Below are 8,395 nucleotides of genomic sequence, written 5' to 3'. Positions count from 1 at the left end.
GTTCTTCAGTGATTCCATCTTATTTAATTATAGTATAATATCCAATTCAGGCAACTGACATTGGTGCAAAGTATGCATATAATTCAGTGCAATTGTATTGCATGTACAAATTTGTGTAACCACCACTGCAGTCAAGTTTCAGAAGCATTTCATCCTTTCAAAAGTCTCCCTCCTACTACTCCTTCATGGTCACGCCCACCCCCTTCCCTCCCATCATCTCTAACTCCTGGCAACTATTAATCTGCTCCCCAACTCTATACTTTTGTCATGTTGAGAATGTTATATAACATACAGAATGTGACTTTTTGAGACCTTTGGCCTTTTTTTCACTCAGCAAAATACACTTGGAATCCACCTAAGCTTTTGCAGGTGTCAATTGGTTTGTCCCTTTTTATAGCTGAGTAGTATTCCATGGTCTGGATGTAAGACAGTTTGTTTACTCACTCACTCGTGAGGGACATCTTGGTGTTTACAGTTCTGGTTGTTACAAATAAAGCTGATATGAACAACTGTGTGCAGATTTTTGTGTCAACATAGGTTTTCATTTTCTTGGGATAAACATAAGAGTACAGTTGCTGAGCTACTTGGTAAGTGTATTTATAGTTTTTAAAGAAATTACCATACTCTTTTTCCAAGGTGGCTATATTATCTTACATTTCTACTAGCAGTGTATGAGTGATCCAGTTTTTCACCTCCTCACCAACATTTGGGGTTGTCACTTAAAAAAAAAAGTTTATTTTAGCCTTTTGGATGCTGCTGCTGCTACGCTTCAGTTGTGTCCAACTCTATGCGACCCCATAAACGGCAGCCCACCAGGCTCCCCCGTCCCTGGGATTCTCCAGGTAAGAACACTGGAGTGGGTTGCCATTTCCTTCTCCAATGCAGGCATGCATTCTAAGTCGCTTCAGTCATGTCCGACTCTGTGTGACCCTATGGACAGAAGCCCACCAGGCTCCTCAGTCCACAGGATTCTCTAGGCAAGAATATTGGAGTGGGGTGCCATTTCCTTCTCCAATGTATGAAAGTGAAAAGTGAAAGTGAAGTCTCTCAGTCGTGTCCGACTCTTAGCGACCCCATGGACTACAGCCTACCAGGCTCCTCTATCCATGGGATTTTCCAGGCAAGAATCTTGGAGTGGGTTGCCATTGCCTTCTCCAGCCTTTTGGATAGGTGACTTTAATCCCGTTATGACTAATGATGTTGAACATTTTTTCATTTACTTATTTACTATCTTCATATTCTCTTCAGTGTATCTTCATACTTTTTGCTTATTTTCTAATTGGATTAGATGGTTTTTTACCACTGAGTTTTGAGAGTTCATTCATGATACTTGTTGTTTACCGTATACATGGTTGCAAATATTTTTTCCCGGTCTGTAGCTTTCTTTTCTTTCTTGTAACAAATCTTTCACAGAGAAAAAGTTTTTAATCTTGATGACATCAAATATATTCATTTTTTTCTTTTATGGATCAGGCTTTTCGTATTAAACCTAAGAGCACTTTACCAATTCCTAGGTCTCAAAGATTTTTTCCTATGTTTTCTTCTAAAAATTTTATAGTTTTACATTTTATATTTAAATCTATGATCCACTTTGAGTTAATTTTTATATGAGGTACAAAGTTTACACAAACTTTAATTTTTTTTTCTGCCTATGGATATCCAAATGCAGCGGCATTGTTTGTTGAAAACATTTCTTGTCTCTTTTCAGGGCTCACCTGATTCAGTTGCCATTCAGAATAATCTCTCTTTTGATTAACTCAAAGTCAACTGATTACAGACTTTAATTACATCTGGAACATCCATTTTGAAATGTGGTAGCATAGCGCACCATATTTAATACTCCTACCTAAACTCAAAGGAGGAAGGTTATGGATCACTGGAAGGGGGTCATCCTACGAGTCTTTTTATCACAGGCTGGGAACATCCATTCATACCCATTTTTTCTCTCCCTAGGTTTGAGAAAGACTACCTAGGCTTGGTGTCTTGTCTAGGTGAGGTATGGCTGGTTTGGGAAGTTCCATAGGGAGTTGAAGTTAGGTAAGGGTGCATGTGTAAATGCCAAGCCCCAGGCCAAATATGATTTGGCTGTTTCTTCCCAGAGTCAGGGCCGGGTGCTTTCACTCTGCACTAAATAGCTGTGATGGGGATGTGAAGCATGGGGTGGGGGAAGGGCACTATTACATGAGCTTTTTTCCTTGAAAATAGAGTTCAGGTTAGCCAACTCAGAGCAGAAGCTTTTCCTAGGCCCAATTAACATAAGAAATGCCTACTCTCTTGCAATCTATTTTCTAACCTTTACCAGAGTCAGTATTCTGTCTCTGATCTATTCAGCTAATGAACGTTCTAGTCCGCTAATCATCAGTGTTTGAGGCCCAAAGGTTAAACTTCTTTTAACTGTGACTTCTTTTTAACCATGGAACTCCTTTTGTACCTTTGCACTTCTCTTGAAGACATCTATCACATCTCTTATTTCTGAAAGAATCAGGTCTTCAGAAGGTAATGCCCAATTGGAGCCTTGTGGTAAAAGCTTCAACAGCTCCTCTGAAACTGCCGACCAGCCCTTATTGTAGGGGCTCGGTTGCCTCTCTGACCTTTGAATGCAAGGTGATGTGGTGAAATCAGGTCACAATAGTGTTCTTTCAAGCTGGGACACACCAAGAAATTGTAAGGAGTAAGCGGCAAATAAGGCTGAGAAAAATGCAAGAAAAAAGATGCATTGAGAAATGTAAAGGGAAGGCCATTAGAAAAAACCTACTTGAAATGAGTGAGATACAAAACCTATTCGTTAATCAGTTCTTCATGAAGCCAAAAACAAACAAACCAAAAGTTAAAGCAAGATGAGGGAGAAGAATCACAGAAGTCTCATCTGGTTGCAAACATTCTTTTATTCTCCCACCCCCATACTGCTCTGAACTTTCTTTCTTACCTGGCCCATCATTCCCAATATGAATGGCATCTCTGGAGTTGAGCAGTGTGGCAGCCGTGATTCCAATGTGTGCTCTACAAATACCTCTCTAAGGTAAGCAAGTTCCTCTACATGCTCAGCCTCTTCTCAGCATGCACCCTGTACCTCCGGCACTAACTCCAAAAACCAGGTTCTTTGTGGGCACAATACTTTCTCTACAACTCAGCTCCGCCTCCCACATCCCACCAGTGCACTGCCTCAAATTAGGATCAGCATCACCTAAATCCCTGCAGCTGCTCCCAGACCACTGCTCCCCACTATTGTGTAAAACCACTTCCTCCTTCAATACTCTTTCCGTCTGGTGTTATCACCCTCTATCCTCCTTCCACCATCACTGTTATCTACTCTCCCACATTCCTAAAGGACTTTGGTTCCCTCTGGTTTATATATATTCCTTTCCTATTCTAACTGCTGTTGTCCACTGACTGATTTCAAAATGTATGCAGATGATTCCACCCATTTCTTTTTTTTTGATTCCACCCATTTCTATAGCCCAGTGGTTCTCAATCTGCAATCACTTGGAAAACTTAAAAAATACTTATGCTTAGGACCAACTCAAACCAATTGAATCTGAATGTCTGTGGATGTTAGCATAGATTTCTTTAAAGCTCCCAGGTGCTTCTAGTGTGTCAGGATTGCAATGAACATTAAGATTTCTAATACAAGCTGGATCAAGGACTATTGTCCTGACCTCACAGATCCTTGACATCCTCAATTCTAATGACTTTCATTTCCACTAAACTTCAGAAAACCAACTTCATGGTCATATCTTGACCTTGGTATCAGCTAGAATCTCATTACTTCTGAATTCTGTCATCCCAAGAGTCCCACTACAGTCTTCTAGCTCTCATACTTCCCTACTTGCATACCTCTTCTATCTCATTACAACTTCAGACGCTTAACCCCATCATTCTCCTAATTTATTAGCAATCTTCCATCCTTGCTTCTTTCCCTACACATTCTGGAAGCTCTCTTACCTATCTATCACACTTACCTTACAAATCCCAAACCCTGATTCAACTGGAAAATCCGCCTCCTCTGTTCTTCTGCCAGAACTTCTAGAGAAGAATTGGATGCCCGTCAAATGGATACTACTACAAATGTGTGATTTCTAACTTTAGTTGTTTTCTGAACACTGTTGATCCTTTTATTTCTATTCAACTCTCTCCCATTTCCCTTGGCCACAATTCTAAACATTTGCCCCCTTTTTGAATAGAGGCCATAAGGTATGAGCTCCCCTTCCAGAATCACAAGCTTTTTTTTTTTTGCATCTCCTAGTCCTTCTCTCTTTCCTTTTGCTCTGAGAGGAGTATTTCTTTTCCTGCAAAAGGCTAATTCTTCTTTCTGTGTTCTGGATGCAATCATCATGCCTGCTTCTTTGTTGTCTCTTCAATCTCTGCTGGCTTCTTCCCCAGAGATTACACACACACACACACACACACACACACACACACACACACACACACGTCACATCTTCTAAAAACTCTCTCTTGAGCATCTATTTTCTTTCAGCTAGGATCTTCATGTGTTGAGCCTCAGCTAACCTTGAAAAAGTGGTCTAATTCATTGCCTCCATTTCCTCTCCTCTCAGTTACTCCTCAGACCACAGCTACCAGGCTTCTGCTACTATGCTAATTGTACGGGCAATTGTCAGGGCAGGAGCCTCAGGGGCATTTACAATCTTTCTTTGATTGGACCTCTTCTCTACACCGTTTGTGCTAAGCACTACTGCCTTTTGAAAACCTACCTTGGTTCTCATGATTGTCGCCTAATGTGGCTCACCTCCTACCTCTTTGACGGTCTGTTTCTTCTCAGTCTTCATTGCTGCCTTATCTATAGTCTTTTTTAATTGAAGTATAGTTGATTTACAGTGTGTGTTAGTTTCAGATAAACAGTAAAGTGATTCAGTTTATATATATATACACACACATGTGTGTGTGTGTACTTTTTCAGGCTTCCCAGGTAGTAGTGCCAGTGGTAAAGAACCCGCCAACCAATGCAGGAGACAAGAGATGTTGGATCGATCCCTGGGTCGAGAAGATCCCCTGGAGAAAGGCATGGCAACCCATTCCAGTTCTTTTTTTTTTTAAATAAATATTTTATTTATTTATTTATTTTTCATTTATTTTTATTAGTTGGAAGCTAATTACTTTACAATATTGTAGTGGTTTTTGCCATACGTTGACATGAATCAGCCATGGATTTACATGTGTTCCCCATCCTGAACCCCCCTCCCACCTCCCTCCCCATCCCATCCCTCTGGGTCATCCCAGTGCACCAGCCCCGAGCACTTGTCTCATGCATCAAACCTGGACTGGTGAATCCAGTCCAGTTTTATTGCCTGGAGAATCCCCATGGAGAGGAGCCTGGCAGGCTACAGTCCATGGGGTCGCAGAGTCAGACACGAATGAAGAGACTTAGCATGCGCACACACATAATTCTTTTCGGATTCTCTTCCATTATAGTTATTATAAGATATTGAACATGGTTCCCCTGTGTTATACTGTAGGTTATATGATTTATATATGTTATATATAGTAGTGTGTATCTGTTAACCCCAAATTCCTAACTTATCCTCCTATACATAGTCTTTCATAAGTATTTTTAAAGTTGGCATATTTGAAAGTCCTGTTCTTAATCCTCATTGCTTGTCTCTATACCTTCTTGCTTTTGTTGTTGTTGTTCAGTCACTGAGTTGTGTCCAACTCTTTGTGACCCCATGGAATGCAGCACATCAGGCTTCCCTGTCCTTCACTATCTCCCAGAGTTTGCTCAAAATCATGTCCATTGAGTTGGTGATTCTATTCAACCATCTCATCCTCTGTTGCCTCCATCTCTTCCTGCCCTCGATCTTTCCCAGCATCAGGGTCTTTTCCTGTGAGTTGGCTCTTCACATCAGGTGGCCAAAGTTACTGGAGCTCCAATCAGCATCAATCTTTCCAATGAATATTCAGGGTTGATTTTCTTTAGGATTGACTGGCTTGATCTCCTTGCAGTCTTTTGTACTCTCAACAGTCTTCTCCAGCACCACAATTTGAAAGCATCAATTCTTTGACGCTCAACCTTCTTTATGGTCCAACTGTCCCATCCATACATTACATCTGGAAAAACCATAGCTTTGACTAGACAGGTTTTTGTTGGCAAAGTGTTATCTTTCCTTTTTAATATGTGGTATAGGTTTGTCATAGCTTTTCTTCCAAGCAGCAAGCATCTTTTAATTTCATGGCTGCAGTCACCATCTGCAGTGACCTTGGAGCCCAAGAAAATAAAGTCTGTCACTGTTTCCATTGTTTCCTCTTCTATTTGCCATGAAGTGAGATGCCATGATCTTCAGTTTTTGAATGTCGAGTTTTAAACTAGCTTTTTTTTTTTTTTTTTTACTTTTGTTTGCATTTACTTTTTGCAGCATTTATTCCTGGGCCATAAGTTTTTGTTTCTTCAGTTTCTTCTGGGATATCTTTTTCTTCTGTGCAACGTCTTCTTCTGGCTTAGGAACGATCTGCTCTTTTTCAGTGAGAATCATCTCAGTTTGGCAGGGAGAGCTCATGTAGGGGTTGATCTGACCACGAGCTCTGTAAGTCCTGCGCCACATCTTGGGGGCTTTGTTCACCTGGATGTGCTCAATGACCAGAGAGCCTACATCTAAGCCCTTAAGTTCAGCATCACTCTCTGCATTTTTGAGCATATGCAGTTAAAAATTCAGCACTCATTTTGGGCCACCGACCCTGCATCCAGCCCCACTGTTTGGCCTGTGCACACCTACCAACTCCACTGGTAATGACGGAATCCAGCTCCACTGTTTTAATGACGGAATGGCACACATTGCTTCTTTTTTAAAGTGACATCCTTCAGATACTTGGTGGCTTTTCAGATAAGCATACCTTTTATAGCCTGTGCAAAGTCACAAGTGTTCTTAAAGTGAACACGAAGATTTGAGCTTCTTGATTTGCATGATTTTGTGGGGTTTTCTGGGTCAAGTGAATAGCACACCATTTTTAGAGGTCACCTCAGGCCACTTACCGAAAAAAAAAAAAAAAAAAAAAAAAGCGAAACTAGCTTTTTCACTCGCCTCTGCCACACCACCAAGAAGCTCTTCAGTTCCTCTTCACTTTCAGTCATTAAAATGGTGTCATCTGCATATCTGAGATTATTGATATTTCTCCTGGAAATCTTGATTCCAGCTTGTGATTCATCCAGCCTGGCATTTCCCATAATGTGCTCTGCATACAAGTTAAACAGGGTGACAATATACAAACTTGTTGTACTCCTTTCCCAATTTTGAACCAGTCAGTTGTTCCATGTAAGGTTCTGTTGCTTTTTGACCCACATACAGGTTTCTCAGGAGGTAGATAAGGTGGTCTGGTATTTCTATCTCTTTAAGAACTTTCCACAGCTTGTTGTGATCCACACAGTCAAAGGCTTTAGCATAGTCAATGAAGCCAAAGTAGATGTTTTTCTGGAATTCCCTTGCTTTCTCTGGGATCCACTGAATATTGGCAATTTGATCTCTGGTTCCTCTGCCTTTCCAGCTAGTACATCTGGAAGTTCTTGGTTCACGTACTGCTGAAGCCTAGCTTGAAGGATTTTGAGCATAACCTTCCTAGCATGCAAAATGAGCGCAATTGTCTGGTAGTTTAAACATTCCTTGGCACTGCCCTTCTTTGTGATTGAAATGAAAATTGACATTTTCCAGTCCTGTGGCCACTGCTGAGTTTTCCAAACTTGCAGACATATTGAGTACAGCATTTTAACAGCATCATCTTTTTGGATTTGAAATAGTTCAGCTGGAATTCCATCACCTCCAGTAGCTTTGTTCATAGTACTGCTTCCTAAGGCCCACTTGACTTTCCACTTCATGATGTCTGGCTCTAGGTGAGTGATCATACCATCATAGTTATCTGGGTCATTAAGACCTTTTTTGTATAGTTCTTCTGTGGATTCTTGCCATCTCTTCTTAACCTCTTTTGCTTCCATTAGGTTCTCACAGTTTCTGTCCTTTATCATGCCCATCCTTGCATGAAATATTCCCTTGCTATCTCCAATTTTCTTGAAGAGATTGCTAGTCTTTTATTGTTTTTCTCTGTTTCTTTGCATTGTTCACTTAAGAATGCCTTCTTATCTCTCCTTGCTATTTATTCTCTGAAACTCTACATTCAGTTGGGTATATCTTTCCCTTTCTCCCTTGTTTTCACTTCTCTTCTTTCTTCAGTTATTTGTAAAGTCTCCTCAGACAACCACTTTGCCTTCTTGCACTTCTTTTTCTTTGGGATGGTTTTGGTCACCACCTCCTGTACAATAATATGAACCTTTGTGCACGGTTCTTCAGGCACTCGGTCTACCATATCTAATCCCTTGGATCGATTTGTCACTTCCACTGTCATTTAGGTCATACTTGAATGATCTAGTGGTTTCCTTACTTTCTTCAATTTA

General features: G+C 40.7%; 1 pseudogene; it reads right to left on the bottom strand.

Moving 5' to 3' along the window:
- Positions 1 to 6,373: 6,373 nt before the first annotated feature.
- On the bottom strand, positions 6,374 to 6,958 carry LOC136154102 (large ribosomal subunit protein uL22-like; annotated as a pseudogene).
- Positions 6,959 to 8,395: the final 1,437 nt, after the last annotated feature.

The sequence above is a fragment of the Muntiacus reevesi genome, chromosome X, assembly GCF_963930625.1.
Source record: "Muntiacus reevesi chromosome X, mMunRee1.1, whole genome shotgun sequence".
Classification (NCBI taxonomy): Eukaryota; Metazoa; Chordata; class Mammalia; order Artiodactyla; family Cervidae; genus Muntiacus; species Muntiacus reevesi.
This window is presented reverse-complemented; position numbering and strand designations above follow the sequence as displayed.